Source organism: Aquila chrysaetos, chromosome 12 (genome assembly GCF_900496995.4).
Source record: "Aquila chrysaetos chrysaetos chromosome 12, bAquChr1.4, whole genome shotgun sequence".
NCBI lineage: Eukaryota > Metazoa > Chordata > Aves > Accipitriformes > Accipitridae > Aquila > Aquila chrysaetos.
Window position 1 is genome coordinate 28,709,671 of NC_044015.1, and position 21,835 is coordinate 28,731,505.

Consider the following 21,835-nt stretch of genomic DNA (forward strand, 5'->3'; position numbering starts at 1 on the left):
TTTGCATCCAGTCAGAAAGAAAGGTGGCCAGCAGAAGGATGAGAAGACCGTCGGAGGAGGGGGGAACAGTCAGACAGAGAAGGGAGAAGAGGTTCAAATTCCTACTTTAGTAAGCTGTAAATAAAAAATAAATATATACCATCAATCCAGAAACAAGATGCTTTTCTTTCCAGCTCAGTGGCTTAAAAGTTTGTTAATTATTATATATAATTATTAAATTACTTTGAGAGATGGAACAGCTTCTGCATTTGCAATGGAAAGAAAGATTTTAGGATATCATTGCAAGTAGGTTATAAAAAGAAGTTTAAGAATTTTTGTTTGTTTGTTTTTCAATCGTGTCCAGAATAAAAGAGCAACATCCACTTTGGGAATTATGTCAGTAGTCAGCTTCTTTCTGACTGATAATTGTAAAGTTACGTAGGTGAGAGATTCTTAGATATATGTAATAGAATTTTAATTTTCATTTTATAAAATTAAATACTTTTATAAAGTGGGAGGAGTACAGTAACACTATGCACTTTATACAAAAATAATTTGGAGCAAATTCTGTCATATAAAACTGATCTCCTTTAGGTGCTTTCTATACCAACACCAGTGTCTTGCTCCAAACATCCAGCATGAGTTTCTTCCTTATTTTCAACTCCTTCAAATTTGGATCCCATCTTAATGATTTCACCAATCACAAGCAAAATCATTCTTCGTCTGGGACCTCAGTACTCCACTGACAATGCTGAGACAAATGTTGTCTAGGAGGCTCCCAGAGAGAAATCCAGACTCTCTTAAAAGGTAAATTACAAATTGGAGACAACCACAAACTAATCAAAATGTAATAGGAAAATAATTTCTCTCTGGTCTGTGTTTGTCTATGCAGTTAATCCAAGCTTGATTCAATAATACTACTTTCTGGTTTTTATGGACAGCCCTTGTCAACCCACACAAATTATTATTTGAAGCTATTGGTTGGGTGAACTCTGTCACAACTACTAAAAGAAATAGAAGAGAAGAGGAAAAAGGTCTCCAAAGCTCTAAAATGTAGTCTACAGAGCAACCTAAGGAGACAGGTAGAGAGCAGCCTTCCTATATATATGAAGCCATACCATTTAATGCTTATCTATACAAAGATGTTCATGATGTCAAGTAGAATGTGAATTTACAGTATAATCTCTTCAAACTACTGCTGTTAAAAATCTCCCATCAAATTTGTGCTTGCAACCTCTTAGTCTGCTGTGCTGTGAGTGATATATTAGAACATAAAGGCATAAAAAGCACCTTTAGAATTGCTCAGAATGTCTGTAATAGGAGGTGGTGAATAGAGTTAGGACCTGCATTTACATCTTTCCCATGTTTTCCCTTAGAAAAGTATCCTTTCAACATTGCTCGCAAAAGGAATTTCTTTTTCAACAATCATTGCCATTATTCATACAGCTGTTAACTGCAAATTGTAAATGTGGATATGAGTGACTTGATTCAAGGTGTAAGTGAGGCCGAAATTGGGGAAGAGGGTTCACAGACTGAATTCATACATTATAAATACTAAAAGAATATTTGCAGGAAAAAGAAAATTGCTAAAATAAATTAGAATTAAAAACAAACTCAGCTATGTCCTGAGGAGCAAGCATTTTTAATTATTATTTTGCCTTTGGTTTCCTTGCCTGTGGTGTCTCTGTGATAGACACGATAAAAGTTTCTTCTAAAATGTAACATGTGAATGCTAAACACTTTGTAGACTGAAAAGGACTGCTATAGTCCCCTTTTGCAGCACAGCTGCCATCCCTTCTCTCTAGTTCTTTCTCCCTTTTCTCTTAACCCTGTGCAGCATTACTTAGTGTAGGGTCTGCCAAACAAGAGGTGAGAGATGATGGACCCCCTGAGGAATGAGAAAATGGAGAGGTTGACTGCACACATTGTACATGAATAGTAGGAGGAGATGCTATTCTACTTTGGTTCCTTTCTGCCATCTAAAGGTATCCTCTAAAGTAACTCAGCATTACATAGTGCTTTGAGCAATGAACTGTGAATCAGGAAACCTGGGTTCTATCCCTCACTACATAATTTTGAATAAATCACTCGCCTGGACTCAGTTTCTCAATCTGTAAAACACTCATTGTGACTATCTTTTGAAAACTACTTTATGATGTGTAGCTGGAAAGCAAACTAGAAGTACAAAATTTCTTTAAATCAACTCTTCACTAATGTAGCAATGGAAAGCTGAGATAACCAATGTGAAGGAAAAATACAAATATTTCTAATGCTTGAAGACTAGCACTGCCCCACATGACAGTTAGCTTGGACATCCCTCTATCCATTACACAGTTGTGCATCACCTGCTTATCTGCTTATTATAATGGATATTTGATTATAGGCAGCTATGACTGTTACAAAATAAAGAAGGGAGAGGGGAGAGAAGAACAAGGACAGCTGCATTTTCTAAATCATAAGAGGAGTCAGGAAGAGAAGTTTTGCTTGAATTTTGTAGCTACCACACTATTTCTGTACTTCAGCTTCAGCAGCAGATATTGGGACTCAATGACCAAGCAGTCTTTCTGGTCCCTGTTTCCCTGAATCCCAAAATTTTGCTGTCTACTACTTTTACTAATAGTAAAAGTCTGCTACTGTATGTTCTTCTCCCAGGTTCATACAATTATAGGATAGTGTAAGGGAATACAGATCTCATTACGAATAAATGCATGCATTAATGAGTAAAGCTAGAAGCATGTACATAAAGGCTGCACAAATTTTGGGACTTAGGAAACAGCAATTGGTGCAAAGATGACTTGGCTGTTGATCCAATACCACTTTCATCAGGAGAGAAAAAAAGAGTGTAATTCTGAGTCTGGGGAAGTCATGTTCAGCGGGATGATGTCTCTAATTTTGTCTTGGATGTCTAATTTATTGTTACTATTTCAAGTTAAATATAGTACCTAACTCCTTCTTTGGACTTTACTATTAGTCTCTCTGGCTACATCTGTTCCTGGATAAATTCACCCTACTGATCCCTTGGCCATGTGGTGGCCTGGCTCATATCCATGCTACTCAAGATTTCATGCCCTACAAAAAGAATGCTTAAGGTTGACTGTGTCTTTACTGCTTATCAGCAGGAATTTGTCATGCCGTTATAAGTATCTCATTATCCTTTACTTGGCAATACAGGTCCTTCTCTATACACTCCTCCGTGACTCAGCTGGCAGGAGAGCAAAGCCTGTGAAGACATTGTTTAAGGAATCAAGTTCCCTCAGAGTGCCAAATATGGCACAGCTCATACCTACACTCTATACTGGGTAGACCATCTGGCAGAATGACCTCTGAACCATGTCTGGCAACAATGCTGAATGGACTACTTGATCCAAGCTAGACTGGAACTGTAATGCTAACATATATGTCAACAAAGATGCATATATTAGAAGATTAGAGTCCTAGTGTAAAATGTACAATGAACAAATTTAACAGCATGCATGCATTTGCAGTGACCCAATGTCCCATTTCTGAAGCAATATAATAGTGCCTTCCTTACGCATATGCTTGTTGGGGGATAAAACCTTGAATGGCTGTGAAATGCTCAGAAGTCAATAACTTTAATTAGTAGCTTTCATTGGGTTTTGGCATGCCTTTAGATTAAAGGATCAATGGAAGACAACTAAGAAAGGTCAGCCCATTGTGAATGTCTTCCTAGCTGTTATGAAGGGATCTAGACTAGATCAAGAAGATTCTGTTCAAAAAGACAGAAAACCAGTACATGAGATAGACTTGAGCTGGAAGCAGCACAAACCCACACATAAGAAGTATCTCAGTTAATTTGAAAAAAAAGGTGGACATGAGTAGTAACTCAAAGAGGAAGCAGTAAGGATAACAGCTGATAAGTTATAGCTTAATATTTTAATATATAATCTTACTTTAAAAATCAGTAATAATAAGTAAACAATCCCCCAACAGACAACCTAACCATCACTTTCTCGCTCATAGTTTTAGTAAAAGGCACAGCAGAAGTGCTTATTAGACTGGGGTATTTTTCTTTTTGGTAAGGTTAATAAGAATATTCTAAACAGAAACAGGAGGCAATTTAGCCTACCATATTTTTAAAACAAAGAAATGGCTTGTCTGTTTAACATGCATGCTCACACAGCCCACACACACACACTCCCAAAAAAACCACCTCCAAAGTAGACAACAAAATATAGGAAGTGACAAACAGACATGATGAAACAGATGAACATCTATGGCCTCACAAATAAGAACAAGAATGTTTAATCCTGGACACTGAGAAAAAGGTGGAAAAGGGATTTAGCAGTGAGGTTAAGCTGGCTGGGGCAGTAAACAAGGAAGATGCCTTCATCAGATGTATCAGTAGCTATGCATGATATCAAAAAAGTGCATCAAAGAACAGTGAGTGGATTGTTTCTGTAATTTAACCAGATGAGAATAATCATTCAGATCCAAGCTTTAGTGGTATGTGAAGGAGGCAGAAAGATAGAAAATCTTGTGGGAAAATAAAGGGAGAGAAAAGAGTATCCTAAATCAGCTTAAACCTTCAGGGGAAAGATCTGAGAGGAGATCCATAGTTCTAGCCTAAACAGAAAGGACAGAAATGGTGTCCAGTGTCATGCAAAGAAATGGGAGGAAGATTTTAAAGGAAAGCATAGATTATATTAAAATTTTGATTATGTTTATGTTGAAGATTGCAAACTGAAGAAAGACTATTATGGAAGCTAGAGTGAAAAGAAACCTATAGAGTAGACGCTAAGATTTATTTGGATTAGCAGTCTGCAGATGTTCTGTAAAGTCAAGAGTTGCTTTGATTGTCTTTTTGGTCTTTTGGAGAAAAACTGAAAAATTTTCCTAAAACAGATTTTTGTATTCCTTTTTCAAGTCAGGGTGGAAAATTACAATATTTATAAGCACCGAATTGTTCTAATAACAAGAACTTGAATGATTTCCAAAAAATAAATGATCAGTGGTTCCTTTGCAATCATAACTGTTCTGGAGGTAGTGTTTTTACTTATGACACTTCAGAAAAAATCAAAAAGCTAGCATCACCATTCATATTGTAAGCTTACTAGAAAATGATGACAAATACCTGAAAAATCACTTATGTGATTCTCCATATGGAACTACCCTCTGATACTGCATGGAACAGGAAAAAGTTGTACAGGTTTGAATTATTATACAAACAGTAAATTCTGAAGCTTTAAACATGGGGTAGGATTTTAGTTACAAACTTGTGGTTCAGACCACGTTCATCAAAATGTTTTCAAGGTCTTTAAAGGACCCTGGGAATAGCTTTACACAAACCTGAGTGGTTTATAGTGTAGTCAAAAATCTCCAGAAACATGTTTTGATGTACAGTCGAATAAAACTTAGCAGTTTTAGCTAATTTTTCTTGAAGTAATATAAACCTGAAACTCAAAGAAAAACTCAGGCTGAAAAATGATAAAATGAAATATATACAGAATTGTTCTTTTTCTTTCTATCTCAGATAAACTAAATAACACTTTTAAGTGTAAAGTAGAATCATGGAATCATGGTTTGGCTTGGAAGGGACCTTAAAGATCATCTAGTTCCAACCCCCCTGCCATGGGCAGGGACACCTTCCACTAGACCAGGTTGCTCAAAGCCCCATCCGACCTGGCCTTGAACACTTCCAGGGATGGGGCATCCACAACTTCTCTGGGTAACCTGGTCCAGTGCCTCACCACCCTCACAGTGAAGAACGTCTTCCTTACATCTAATCTGAATCCACTCTCTTTCAGTTTAAAGCCATTACCCTTTGCCCTATCACTACATGCCCTTGTAAGAAGTCCCTCTCCAGATTTCCTGTAGGCCCCCTTTAAGTACTGGAAGGCTGCTCAAAGGTCTCCTCAAAGCCTTCTCTTCTCCAGGCTGAACAACCCCAAGTCTCTCAGCCTGTCTTCTTCATAGGAGAGGTGCTCCAGCCCTTTGATTGTCTTCGTGGCCCTCCTCTGGACCAGCCCGAGCAGGTCCATGCCCTTCGTATGTTGGGGGCCCCAGAGCTGAACGCAGTACTCCAGGTGGGGTCTCATGAAAGCAGAGTAGAAGGGGATTAGTAGAGATTAGTATTCTAATACTAAAATTCCAGAGAAGGTAAAGAAGAGAGTTCAGCATGCTAATTTCATTCCTCAGAAATATTTAGGTAAATGTAAACTTAATGCTGAGTTTCTTTTAAATTTTTTTCTTTTTCAGTCTCAGTTCCAGAAGTATTATATTCAGGAGGTTCATGCCATTTCAGACTAGAAAACAGTCAACAGTCATTACAGAAAATGACTGCCACCTCTTGCTTTTTATGTATAATGACCAAAATACACAAGCAAATCTATTAATGTAGTGATAGCAAAGGGTGGATTAGGGGATCAGCTAAGGCTATCTATGAAGTAGGATAAAGGTACTTCCTCATTTCTCTGAGGTGTCAAAAGGAAGACTGAAACTCCACCTAATAGGCTAATAGTGGTTAAACAATCACCTAAAAGAAGGTAAATTAATCCTTAATCTCAGAAGTGCTCTGTACAGGTGGCCTCTGTGATCATATTGAGTATCACTGATTTTAATGTTCAATACAGCTCTGCATGATGGTAGGTGCTAACTGCAGATGGAAGTCTTTAAGATACAGGCCAGATTATAAAGTGATTTATTCAGATCTTGCTTTCATTAAGCTTAGGAAGTCCCATTGTCATTCATACTGTTACTAATTAAACCAAGTTATAACCAGCAAATATGCATAAAGCAAAAATCCTACTTTTGGTTCCTGCTGAGCTGCATAACTTTTTACATGACACTTTTATTGTAATTTAAAAGTTTTATATGTATTCTTCCTGTGCGTGCCAAAGTGGAACTGACTTTGTCAAAGTTTATCAATGAGAAACAGCTTGTTTAGCAAATGGAGCATCCTCTCCTAGATTATTTTAGTGTTGTACTGTGACTTGTGCTATGACATCCTTTAATTCTTATTTCATGCCTAAAATTTAAAATTAGATATGCTCAGGAAGTTGTCAAGAATTTTTCATTTAAAATGTTCTCTGGATTTCCTTCTGATAAGCATGGTAAAGTTGCAGTTGGGACTGCATCTTAAGTGGTTGGAGGGCACGCTTTCAACATTTGCCTGAATTTGCAGCTAGGATAAGGAATGGCCCAGCAGCAATGATGAAAGCCACATTTCAGTATCCTGGGGAAAAGGAACATGTCTGGTCATCTCCATTTTTGTTGTAAATGGCAAAAGTAGAACTATTTCCATCAGTTGGCATGTACAGAATAGCTTTTATGTTCTGCAATAATAATAAGTAGTGTAGAGAACATGTAATAGGTGTTTATATCTTTATCTTCAAATAAGGAAAATATTTTTATAGTACCATTTTACAAAGTTCATTTTGTGCATTTATTCTCTACAAAGAACTTTCAATTACAGTAGTCAGTAAATGCCACTGAGGTACGAAATGAAGTTTAATTTATAAATACATTTGTTTCTTTCTCACTGCATAGGTACTTAAGCATTACAATGGGTGGGCAAAACATAATAATTACTTTTGTTCACTATTACAAAGTATGTCTAAAGAAGAAATGAATCGTTAGTCTTGATTCTCATTAAAATGTCGGAATCGATTGAAACAAATGAAACATTTTGTTAACTATAAGTACTGATTTTTCAGTTTATGGCTACAGGAAAAGAATCTTTTCTTGTAACAAAATTTTGACTCTACAGATTTAAAAACATTACTTTTACCTTGAAAGATAATTTTTATCTTTGGTGTGTTTTGAAAACTGAAGAAATATTAATACCTGGGTAATTATATAACCATGCTCACTAACATTATTATTGGCCCTATTCATTCATTATTGAAGTTTAATTGTATTAGACTCCTGACACAACGTTTGTTCTGGAAATCAAACATCATTGTTGTCTTCATGTAGGAATTGCTCCAGTAGCCAAGCCTTCACTCATATTTGCTTGTATCCATCTACACAGCCCATAGCTCTCTCCACAGAAGTGCTCAATGCCAGTCTGCACTACACAAGGGGAGTGAGGTGCTGGCATTTCCAAAGTAACAGAGGCTGCCCTAGTTCTGGAAGCAGGCATTGCAGCAGCACAATACTGCACCAGAGCTAATCAGCCCTTTTAAAAGATGAGTGGCTATACAGCCTTGAACTTAGTGCCACACAGACATGGGAAAATATTTTTGTGAAATATGGGAGCTGCGTAGCTTTGAGGGCATCAATGCAGAGCTTTCACATGCTAGTATGCTGCTTACAGAGCTATTTGGGAAAAAAAGAGAGGCTCCAATCTCACAATAGGCTGTTGGAGAAAATCGAGTCATCTGGACTGGCATAGACTAAGAAGTCAATTCTCTTGACTCCTGTGCCAGAAACATAAGGAAAGATTATTTAGTGCTGTCTTTCAGATACAGTCTTGGCCTTTAGGAGTCAAGCCTTATGAAAAGCAGTGAAATTCTGTCTGTGCACAGAGGCAGAACACTAGGCTCCAAAAGCACGTGATTTCACACTTGGAGGCATGGCCAGTTAATCAGCTACTGCCCACAGCCTTCCTCCCACTCAGATGTTGCCTTTTCCACTGTGTCAGCATAGCTGTGTGCACAGCACATGGAAATGCAGAGTGAGGAAATTGCATAGGTAAAAATAAATGTTCCTTTGTATCCCTCTACTATTTCCTTTTTATCTTCAGCCCTCACTTCTCTGGTGCAGTTCACTGTGCAGCCTCTCACCTATACTCATACAGACACAGAATGGGAACAAGATGGGGCCTGAACTTACCAGGTAGGGCAACAGCTTCCCAGGCTAATATTGCTCCTTGTGTGGAAGCAAAAAAATCATTCCTTTCATCTGGCTAGTAAACCATTTGATAAATATCTTACCAGAAATGAGTTTATTAGAAGTCAGAAATAATTGTTAACTCTTACCTTGTGGAGTTCATTCCCACAATGCAGCAGAGAGAGGAAGTGAATAAACTTCTTGTTTTGGAACATAAACCTCCTTCTGTGCTTCCCAGCTGCTCACAGCAGGGTTTTCTGGTCCTTGAAACTAGTTAGTAATGTCTACTTTTAGAGGCTAGTGGATCAAATCACCTTTTCCTCTCATGGATATGGATGGTTTGTGAGTCAAATGAATTAACTGTCTTTCAAAGCAATTCAAAAGCCTGCAGACCCCTGGTGATCCACAATGCGTGGTACGTTTGTCATTGGCTAATCTTTTTTTAATGGACAAAAGTTGTTGCTCTTTATTTTAGTGAAATCACTTATTTTGTAATTAAAGTACGTGCTTACAAAAACCTTATCCTAATTGTTATGGTTTTTAACAAAACGGAAGTCATCATTTTACCTTGCACTGATATTACATTTAGTTTATCCAATTCAAATTGAGGATTTATTAATCAAATCTGATGAGACAACAGTATGTTTTTTTTATGTACTTTTCTAAATCTGTTTGCACTAGCAGCGTTTGATGGCGTTTTTTTTCTCCCATTTCTGGAAATAGCACAAAAAGTAGCTAAAACCACAAACAATAAAAGGAGATATGCAAAGGACTTACAGACAACTTCTTTTAAATACATTCTTCTGATTATATATAAAGCCTTTCTTTCTCCTTCATTTACGCTGTCTGTCACCTCCTGAAACATTCCCTCTAGAGTATTGAATGCTTTTTAATGTTTTCATACAGCAATCAATAATTATCAATTATACACTTAGTCATATAGTGCCAAACCCTTTCATTTAATACTTGGTTCATCAATTGTTCATATATACGTTCTGTCAAGCAGCTTAATGATATGATTGAATTGTATGCTATTGATTTTCTATCTGTCAAGTTTATGCAGTGATTTGGAAATACTGGGCCTATACACTGATGTAATTTCCTTGACTTCGATAGAGTCATTATTCTGTTGGTGTAAGGGACCTGATAATCAGATTGCCAAACATCTGGAGTGAAAGATCTTTTTGGTGAGGGTATAATACTGCCCTCTACAGTCTCTTTGCCTAACAGGATTAGGTTCTGGTTCCTTTTAAAACGTATGGGATTACTTCGTTTGGGTATACTTCATTACATATACTCTAATTATACATGTAATCTAATTGTAAAATAATCTATATGAGCCTTCATTGTTTAGAAATATGTAGGTTAATCACTAGAGAAATGGCATGCTGGAATTCCGTTAAAAAGATGCCATCATCTTTAAAAAATCAAAATTAATTAAAACCTGGACAGGGAATTGAAAATGTGCAGATCACTGCGTTTGCATACGAAATTTGCAGTGGATCTGAAATACAGTGGAGTAAAACCATTCAGTTCACTGATTTGATACCTATTACAATAAAATTAGCCAGGTCAGTTAGACATTAGCTAGACAGCAAACATAAGACTAATGAGAATTTGGAACAGTCTACACCTCTTACAGCAAGTATTTCCTTTTTTGACTGTTCTGAAATACTACTTTTCCAAAATAATGCAATGTCTCTTTCCCTCCTGCAACTTGAATTTTCTTAAGAAAAGAAAAAGATTGGTAAATATAAAATCAAATAACTGAAAAAGTAATGTAAATACTAAAAACAACAGAGGAAAAATGCTGAACGTCACAGCTATTCAATGGTGTCTTGCACACACATATATTCTAAAAAAACCTGAAAAGAATTTCTCTTTTGGATACTTCTTTATTTCCTGACTTGTTAACCTTCTCCCTTTCTCCTGCCAGGAAGAAAAAAAACACAACAAGAAAAAAAAAACCAAAACCACAACCAAACAAAAAGAACCCCTCAACCTCTACATAACTGACAACAACTTTGAATGACAGCGTGTAGAGCAAAGGATATATATTCAATCACCTCAGTCTTATAATGGGTTGCTTTTCATATTCAAATAAATGCCCACTAATAAATACCAGAATCATAAATGCATCCCACAAGGAAATCTCATTAAAACTTATTCATCCTATCCTTCTATGTCCTCTCCAAATGTCAGAGATAAGATCAGCTTTATAGTACTCCTGGAAGATTAACAAGTATAAAATTTTTTTAAGCAGTTGAGCAAGTAAATCTTAGTCAAGAGACTTTTCTGACAAGACCTCCCTCATATTGAAATTTCAGAAACAAGAACTTAACTAACAGCTTAAGTATTCCCATCTTCATAATATGACGCATGTAGAAATGAAATCTCTCAGCCTGATAACAAGCTGTTAAGGGCTGCAAAAGTCAGGGTTGCCATATAGTTCTTTTTCAACTGACTGCATTTTTAAATGAAAATGGGGGGGACAGTTTTTCCTGAAACTGACTAAAAGAAGAAACTTCTACAAGAATCTCCATGGACTGTATATACCAGGGAGACCAATTTAAAGATTAAGGGGAATATTCTGACCTCATAACCATTTACACAACCAAAGGGGGAACTTTAGGGAATAGGTGCAATTCCATTGACATCAACAAGTATGACATCAACAAGTATGTACCTGAAGGCAGAATTTCTCTACAAGACAAAATTACCAAAATAATGAAATCTTAAAAACTGTGTGGATTCATACCAGGTACTCCAAACTCCCCTTTCTTTTTCTCTTGACAGATTAGAAAGCACCCTCCAAACTGCTTATTGAGACCAGTACGGCTGATACTGTCTTTATTTTAATTTCTCTTATTTAGTTTATACAGTATCTGTGTGACTTAGGCATATCAAGGGGGATATGGGATTAGAGGTGGGCTCCCAAACCTTGTATGTTTAATTTTCACTGAGCTATCAGTACACTAGATATATTTCTAAAGACAGACAGTTTAAGCAGGTAGTATAATACAGCAGCACCAAATAGTGTCAATAAGGATTGAACGGATTTTGAAAGTGAAGATTTTCATTGACCTTTGGAAACAGATTACTGAATCACCGCTTTTCTTTTTCTGTAATCAGCTAATTTGTGTCACTGGCGTTTTACTAGCCACTGCCAACAGTCAACATGTACACCCAGGAAAAAGGGCATTCCTAAACTGCTGTGAGCATTATAAACAGATAAAGTTATATAATTTGCTTTGAAATATAGGGAACATAACTGTAGTACATATCTAGAAATGGGACTACCTCAAACTTTCAGTTAGGCCTGCAGCTATTAAGGTTATTCCAAAACATCTGTATCTTTTTGGGCTTGAAATTAGACTGCGAATCTCCTAAGAAAAGTCTATCTTACTGTTAGGAGTATCTCCTAATTGCAGCTGGATCACAAGAAAAACTGTCCTGCTACTTTTTGCTCCTGTCTGTGTTCTAAGCCAAGATTTGTACTCATAGGAAAAGGGGAAAATATCTGCTTTTCAGAAAGTGAAATAATGGTTGTGAAAGGCAGAGACTTGACAGATCTAAAGACTGATACCCCTTATTTTTGTAACACAGACCATTGTGACTTTTAAGATTCTAAATTCATTACAAGTAGGTAACAGATACCTTTATGAATCCAGGCCTATGGGTATAGGAATTCAAATACATCCATGCAGTTTAGCGGTTTTACCTTAACTTTGAGTCAGAAGGGGCCACCTCCAGAGCAGCAAGGCAAGGCTGCTTCACTTTCATAGGAATTCTGTAATAGCAACTGTGGCATCTCTGAGTTGAGGCTCCAATAAACAGCAAAATCTTTTAATCTCCAGCTGTTCAGTAACAATTTAAAATCAAAGATCTTCTAATCCTGTATCATCTTCATGCTATCACTTGACTCCTTGTTGTATAATGTAGAATAATTTAATTCCTTCTAGAAATGGCATATCCTGTAGCAAGAAATACAGGAAAACTACACCAATTCCAGTCCTCATCCTTTATTAAACTTTTTGACACTTTCAAGAAAGTTTTGCTTGGTTTCATCCCTTCTGCCCCACATCTAAAATCTCTTGTTACAGATTATCATCTAAATTGCAGCTCTCTGAGACCATGCTAGTCACTGGTTATTCATAATTAGGTGCCAACAGAACTTGTATCATGTTAAAATACAGGAACAAATGATGGCAAAGCTATAGAACTCCTGACAACTTTAATTAAAATGTAGTATTATGTCATATTACTCAAAATATTTACAGCAAACATCTATATATGTCCACTGAAATACATGTTAACGTCTTTCATTGCTTCTAAAGTATTATAACCATGAAACATGCTCTAATCATGCTTACAGCATGATTATATATAAAAGTTCTGATGACTGTGCTTGTGATAAGCACCTCTATTTTAAATGTCTCTGAGAATTCAGCAGGGATTTTGAAATAGCATCTGAAAAATATGCATGAAATATGCGGTGAAAAAATCACCCAGACTGCCCATACTGTAGGTAACTTGAATATATCTCATCATTACTAGATACCTATCTCCACTAGAGCTCTCCTTTTATGTACCTGGAGAATACCTCACACATTACAAACTCAAAAAAGATTGTAATTTACTAGTTTTATAAAAGCAGCTTCTCTCTTGCTCAAAATAAAAGTGTAAAGTTTAGCCAAATTTTGTAAGTGAGAATGCTGAAATGCATAAAAGCTTCAGTCTGTGAAGAACATAGCTCTGAGTAAACAAAAACACTAACCTTTACTAGTATACTCTCTCTTAAAATATTTAAAGGTATCACTAGCAGGAATCTGAATATTAGGGAATGTTTTAGACTGAAAACTCTATTCAGCCCCCGTCAAGGTGACAGATTAACAGGTAAATGCAATATAGATATTTCCATCAGTTGATTAACTGTTCTCTGTAGCTGCAATACAATATTTGTCTCTGGTACTAATGCACTTAATCCATCTATCCAGTCTGTGTATAGATTTATTTTGGAATTATTCATTACAGATTTTCTAGTAACATAGGCATGAGGTATACAAATCTGAGACAGTTTCCTGTAAACATGTGGCTTGTATAGCGTTCTAAGACAAATGCACTGTAAAAGCCAGTTGAAAACAGTATTGGGAAATCTTATTCACCGGGACAAAAACAAGAAAGTTAAAAATCATTAGCAACATAGACGAAGAAACTCCAAATGGTTTACGTTTTTTCAGAGCTTTTTTATTTTACTCTAATTGTCTTGCTTCTACCTCAGTGTGTTGAAAACAATTTGTAGAGTTCTGTTATCTTCAGACAGAGTACTTGGAGTAATGATGATGGTGAGAATTTAAACAAAAGGATGAATTGATCCATTGCATTAAGGTTACATAATGGCATTATACCATTCCATCTATTTACTGGAGAACATCTTAGAAATGTTTGTCATGCAGTGAGCCTTCAGGTCTTTGGGCTTCACCTGGAGCTGTGTAAGTAAAGACTCAGTCCCAGAGCTTCTTTTTTGATCCTAGCCATTGAAATGTAAATAGCATGGTAAGGGATGTCTCTGGAGTACTCTCATACAGAATAAGTTGTTCTTTATTTTGAAAGAACAGGCAACATTTCCATAGACTGGTGTACTTGAATCAGATTACTGGCAAATCAGACAGTTTGTCACAATAGGCAAGATAATGAAATAGCTTCTCTCCACTTTGCCTTGGCTTTGCTGCCGCCTATAGAGGAAGCGGGAACTGGAGGGTCATCTGTGTCTGATTTCTTTTCTAGATATTACTCTGCACTACTCTTTGATTTCTCTCTCTTTTCTTTGGGACTAGGTCATCAGGGTGGTAGAAGAACTAGTATTTTATCCCAATCATATTTACTCACCTCATGCTTCAAGGAATACTTGTTCAAGGTTACTCCCAGGACACATCCTTGTGCAGGAGATGCTGGGTTGTTTTATCAAGGCTCATCACATTTCTAGTTCTTCCACCCAGTACCAAACCACTTTTGAAAGTGGCATACTTCGTTTTGCTAGCTACTTGAGCGTATGTAATTACTGAACCAGAACAGACAGGCAAACAGAAGAACAAGGTGTGTTCTTACTACAGACTGAAGACCTACTGCATCGTCTTTTTTCTTTAGAACCTAAATCAGAGGACTTCCTTATATGTATTTATATGATGTCCAGATTTCATGTAGGTTTTCTGTTTCGTATGCAGGTTTTAATGGAATTATTAATGTTAGGGTTGAAGTCTTTCCTCATAGGACAAACTTAGTATTAATTTGGCTATGTACTTTGGGTTTTGCCAATATTAAGTTTAAAAACATCTATCCCATTTTCTCTGAGGAATGCCTTCTTTTGTAGAAGTTACTTCAAAGCAAAGATATTCTTTTTGGTTGTGGTTTTGATTTGCTCATTTCTTTAGTCAATTGCAGAATACAGTTACCAGCATTTAGTTACAATACCAACTGCAACTTGATAATTGTTCTTTTTTTTTTTTTTTTTTTTTTTTTTTTTTCTAGTACTGGCTCACATTTACTTGTACTATTTCAACAACTTACAAAGTTAGGTAAAACTAGTAGTGAGTGACTAAAAGACATTACTACCCGAGCGAGGTTCAGTTTCCCACAGAAAACAGTTTTGCTGGTTGCAGTTTGTTTCTTATGAGACACTCTGAGCTAATTAATACCTTTCAGGATCATTCAAGAAATAAGAGTGTCATAATGTACACAGAAATTGAAAACCAAAAAGAAAACCACCTGTTTAGATTTGAAGCACATTGAAGAGAAAGCTGAAGAAATGCCTGTTGCTCATTCTGTACCTGTCTAGTAAATCAGTAGAGGATTTGTGTCTCCAGAACTGTCTGTCAACTTTCACAAACAAACTTTGCTTTTAAAAATTGATCTAGGTATTACCAAGAGTTTCCTGTACTATGTACAGGAAAAAAGCCTCTGTTACTAGCGCTTCCAAAGATTTAAGTGAGAGTATCTCTCATAAGTTGACTACAAACACCTATCTAATTTCCTATAAAATTAAAAATTAAGGCCATGATAAACCAATGACTGGCTATTATTCCTGTGGTCAGTTTTTGTTAAAACCCAGTTTCGTGGAGAAGCTGTTCCTAGTCAGTAAAAGATCATTATTCATATTTTTCACAGAAGCACAAAGGAACCAGCCTTCAAGAAATGTTCAAATAGTATAGTGAATTTCCTTTAAAATAATGAAATCATACTAACATAAATAATGTTGACCATGTTCAAACTCAAACCTCCTGTACCTAGATAAAGATAGTTGGCTAGATGGCAAGTTTGACTTTGTGTAAATGATACTGTAAATGTGACAAATATATATATTTATATTTTTTTAGCAATGGATTATTTTTTTTTTGCACTGGTGTTGTGCTAGTGACAAATATTCTAAAGCCACTGTATTGGCTTTGTGTGGCAAGGTTTTGGTAGTGGGAGGGGGTTACAGGGGTGGCTTCTGTAAGAAGCTGCTGGAAGCTTCCCCTGTGTTCAAGAGAGCCAATACCAGCCGGCTCTAAGACGGACCCGCCGCCGGCCAAGGCCGAGTCAATCAGCAATAGTGGTAACACCTCTGTGATAACATTTTTAAGAAGAGAAAAAAAGTTGGGACAGACAGAAATGGCAGCCAGAGAGAGGAGCGAGAACATGTAAGAGAAACAACCCTGCAGACCCCAAGGTCATTGAAGAAGGAGGGGGAGGAGATGCTCCAGGCGCCAGAGCAGAGATTCCCCTGCAGCCCGTGGGGAAGACCATGGTGAGGCGGGCTGTCCCCCTGCAGCCCAGGGAGGTCCACGGTGGAGCAGATATCCACCTGCAGCCCATATCCTGCAGATATCCCACCAGCAGGAGGACACCACGCCGGAGCAGGTGGGTGCCCAAAGGAGGCTGTGACCCCGTGGGAACCCCGCACTGGAGCAGGCTCCTGGCAGGACCTGCGGATCTGTGGAGAGGAGCCCACGGAGCAGGTTTTCTGGCAGGACTTGTGACCCCATGGGGGACCCACGCTGGAGCAGTGTGCTCCTGAAGGACTGCATCCCATGGAAAGGACCCATGGTGGAGCAGTTCGTGAAGAACTGCAGCCCGTGGGAAGGACCCACGTTGGAGAAGTTCGTGGAGGACTGTCTCCTGTGGGAGGGTCCCCATGCTGGAGCAGGGGAAGAGTGTGATGAGTCCTGCCCCTGAGGAGGAAGGAGCGGCAAAGACAGTGTGTGATGAACTGACTGCAACCCCCATTCCCCGTCCCCCTGCGCTGCTGGTGGGGGGCTAGGTAGAGAATTCAGGAGTGAAGTTGTGCCCGGGAAGAAGGGAAGGGTGGAGGGAAGGTGTTCTGAGAATTGGTTTTATTTCTCATTACCCTACTCTGGTTGATTTGTAATAAATTGAGTTAATTTTCCCCAAGCTGAGTCTGTTTTGCCCGTGACAGTAATTGGTGAGTGATGTCTCCTGTCCTTATCTCAACCCACAAGCTCTTTGTTATATTTTCTCTCCCCTGTCCAGCTGAGGAGGGGGAGTGATAGAACGGCTTTGGTGGGCACCTGGCATCCAGCCAGGGTCAACCCTCCACAGCTACACAACTCTTTATAGCTTGGTTTGCTTGTATGCTTGGTGGCTGGAGTGCAGAGGTGTAAAAGAATTGGATGAAGAAACCTGTGTGACTTTTTGGCACAGTTCGCAACATAGTGCATCAGGGAAATGAAATGGAAGAAAAAAGCAAAGAAAATCTTAAATAAAAGAAGAAACTTTCATATTGGTCAGCCATGCCATAAATCCCAAGATAGCTGAAAACAGTTTCCTTTACAGACTCGAGTATTAATTAAAGCTGAAAACCTGTGAAAAGAGAGTATGTCTCTGTTACAGGATTCCCTGTGACTTCTGCAGCAAATTCAGACTTGACAAAATATTATAACATCATTAATTTTTATATAAGAGCTTGACAGAATCCTGTATGTTGGTTTGAATGCACATGTATTTCAGGTGTGAACCTACCAAAATAATAAGGAGAACTTAACCATCCTACCTCCACTAGAGCCAGCTGGCACACAGTGATCTTTTGCATTATGCAATGCAGCCGTGTTCATGCAGGGTAGTTGCCTGGCACTGCAATCCTGTCAGCTTCTGCTTCTGTTTTCTGTTATACTGATTGCAGCCTTTCCTGTTTGGTAATTCTCTTTTTATGTTAATGTAATATCCATAATTCGTGGTATTTCTGTCCTATTCTAAAGATATTTTTCCATCTCAAAGGTCTGACAAATAAGTTCTCATAATGTGAGAAAATAAAACGCTCTTAATACCTGTATCTAGAAAAAAATTAACACACAAGAGCCTTGTCTTAAATATATTTTGGTTTTTCACAGCTCCCCTGATTTCCACCCCTTTCAGCCTCAGTTCATTTAGTTTCTACTCAGTTATCATGTATACCTGATCTATTTGCTCTTATTCCAGAAGACAAGGTATTCCCTGTATTAAGACTTGATGCTGTGACTGGAAAGACTATAGACATACAGAGTTGATCCTACAGGAAGCAACCTCAAAACTTGATTGGACTTTTGACAAAACTGAAATTCTGATCATGCTTTTAGACCTGGATCTTATCAATGGAAACTTCGCAGTTGCAGCAAGAATAGGCTTCCATCCTGAGTATGTCCTGCCTCCGTCTTAAACTCAGACTTTGCATTCAAATTATCTTGGAATTAATTGAGACTTAGATAATTCTGGATCATTTTAGATCATTTAGCTGTAAATGCAACAGCAACCAAAACATATTGAGTTCTGGAAACTATTTTTTTATTCATCAGTCAGCTGACATTCATGATTATTGGGGATACTGATATTACTGAAGACATTATTTTATTTGGACCACCATAGATAAACAAATAGAAATTATCAATTCAATGAATCTATATAATATTCATCAGGTAATTGCACAGAACAGGCAATTGTTCTCATCCCCTTCATCAAAGTAGTATTTTGTTGATCAATGGATTGGCAAAGGCTTGTTCAGTTTACTTCCTGGAAATTAGTCTGAGAATGGACACACAAAGTAAATTATGGAGCAAAATAAGGATGACATTATTAAAAAGGCTTTAATATCCATTTGGTTTCCAGTCCACATATTATGATCTCAATTTAACAAGTATACTAATTATCTGAACAATAATTTGCCAAAGTATATTAAAAAAATGATGAAAAAATCTTACTGTAATAGGTTTCATGGAAATATGGATGAAAGGCAGATGAAGCAATACTAATAGAAAAGTTTAGATGGAGACTTTTGAAAAGGGTTGCCAGGAGACTGTCAGGGAGCCAGCAATGACAAAACGTTGAAGAAGTAACTTGGGGGACTGATCCTTCATCTCACCTCACTTTTTGTGGGAAGTTATAAGAATGTTTTTAGAAAGGATTTAACCTGAATATCTTGATCTCTTCACAGAGTATCCATCAAATATTCACTTCTTCCTTAGTGTCCACACATTTTTTCTGTGCAATATCACTTATCTGACGATTAGAAACACCATTAGAAAAAAACATTAGAATTTTATGATTGATGTATTAAGTCACAATACTACTTTGCAAAGCCTGTTTCAATGTTTACCATATATCTTTGATAATACAAGGATCTTCATGTTATCATTATTGTTATTATTATCAAAATATGAATTACAAAAAGATTCTGAAAACTGCTCCCCAGAACTGGACCTTCAAATAGCTTTACTAACATGAATGTTTTGCATTGAGAGATGTTGAATAAAGGAGTATTATGCAATTCGCTGTGTTTTGTTTTCTTAAGAAGAAATTTGAATGAAGACTTGATGAACATCAAGCAAACAGGTTTGGTTAATATTATTGTATTACTTCTGACAGAATGGAATGGCCTCAGCAAGAGATTAGTTGTGACAGCCCATTCATTTTGTATTTGCTGTCTCAGATAATCTAATAATTTTATCCACTTCTATTCTTCCATGATTCAGTGTAGAAGTGATAATTTTTTTATGTCAAAACTCTCTTTCTTTTAATCTCAGGTCCTTCAGTATCACTGAAGTATCATAGTGAAAATAGGTTTTTTGTTGCTGTTTTAAGACAGAATGACCATTAGGTTCAATGCTTTAAATTATTTTATTTTCTCTCTTTTGAAATAAAAATTGTCTACATAGCTTTATTTACAGAAAAGTAAGAACCCTTGGTGATTTTTCTGTGAATTATCATCTACTCAACCTAGAACTGAAAGTTGTAAATTAGGTTTTATACAGGTCTTTCTCTAGTATCAGTGAATAAATCACATTCTCCTCAGATTTCTCATTTGAAATGTAACCCAGAGTACAGAAAAGCTCTATGCAAAATATAACATAATAATATAATTACAGCCATTTTCAGTAAGTCAGCACTTCTTTTAGTTTTTGTTTTCCCTTCTGAACAAAAGCGATGTAAGCAATTATTTTAAATTAGGTTGCATGAGAATATTATTTGTGTAACAGAAATAGGTTTCTTATTGTAATTAAGTTTAATGGATCTTGCTCTGGAGATGAACAGAATCAGTCTTGAAAATACTAGGTATCTCCAACTGCAGGTATGTTTGGAGGTTGGATGGCTACATTAATTAAGTCTGCTAGTGAAGTGGTAAGAATATGATGAGGCAGTAGTTCTTTGTAGCTGTTTACCTATATTTGAAATATAGGTAAAAATCTCTACAACCTCCTGTCTTTATCAAAACTACTTTTGGAATACCTTTTATTGACTTGAATGGATTGTGTTAAGACTGTGTAACTCCAGTTTATTCAGTTTCTGAAGGGAACAGGTTTATACAGGCTAAGTACAACTCTTTAAAAATTCCATTCTTTAGATAAAGAAGGGTCTATAAATGTTTCAGAATTTGTGTTTATTTTTTTGAATTTTCCAACTTCATTCAATCACTCCAGATTTTTTTGTTCTTTGCTATAGACAAATGTTTCAATATCCTAAATGCTGCTGCATCAAAGAAATTTGACTGAAAAATTGCCACACTGAGAAGGAACAATAAGTTCTGTGTAAGAATCAGTTCACCAATGTATGGTCAGTCAGGGGAAGCTGTAAGAGTATCTACATAAAAAAATCTGTGTAAGAGGATCTGGACATTTTCTACATAATAGTGATAAACTGTGAAGGTCTACTACAATCCATAAACTGGACACAAGAAATGTGATTCCTTTTATAGAAAGTGTCAGTAAAGATAAGGGACCAGGACTAGGACTTAAAGATAAGGTACTAGGGACCGTATTTGACAACTTACTATTTTTGCTGCCATACTTCTGATATCTGACACTCTTCTTTAAACTCAGTCCCCTCTTACTGAGCCTTTCACTTTGCACATTTCTTGACTTTATGTAAAAATAAATATAAATAACTAAAACAGAAAAAACCCTCTTAACCCAACAAATTAAACAATCCCAGATATATTGGTTATAAAATTTTATAATTTAAATTAATTATCTTAAAATAATCTTATAACTGGAATGGCTCGTGGCTCTTTAATACCTGCATTTGGTAGTTCTAGTATAAGTAAAATAGAGTAAATGAAGCTCATGGAAAAGGAAATGTTAAGACAAGAGGAAAAAAATGGAGAACAAGCAAAGAGAATGGTGCTAGAGATGTTTTAGAAGGGGATGGATCCACTGACCTAAACAGTATGAGTTTTGGTGTGAGACAGTAGAAATTGGGCAAGATGCTTAACAAAAGACAGAGAGAGGGAAACCATAAAAATACATACACAGGAAAAAAATAGATGAGTTTTAGTAGATATGGGTGGTTGGGGCTCAGAAAGAGAGCAAAGATTTAAACTGCATTTCTGGCAATGTTCTCTTTTCCCTTTGCGAAAAGCGGGGGGGGGGGGGTGTGAAAGTAGAAAACAAACAAACAAAAAATTAAATTTTCAGCAGACATACAGGAGAAAAAACAGTTTCATACCAGATATAACCAACATAACTAATTAATCTAAATAGCATATAAACTTGCCACAGTCTGAGCACAGAAAGAGGGTAAAAAAATATTGACATGAAGGTAA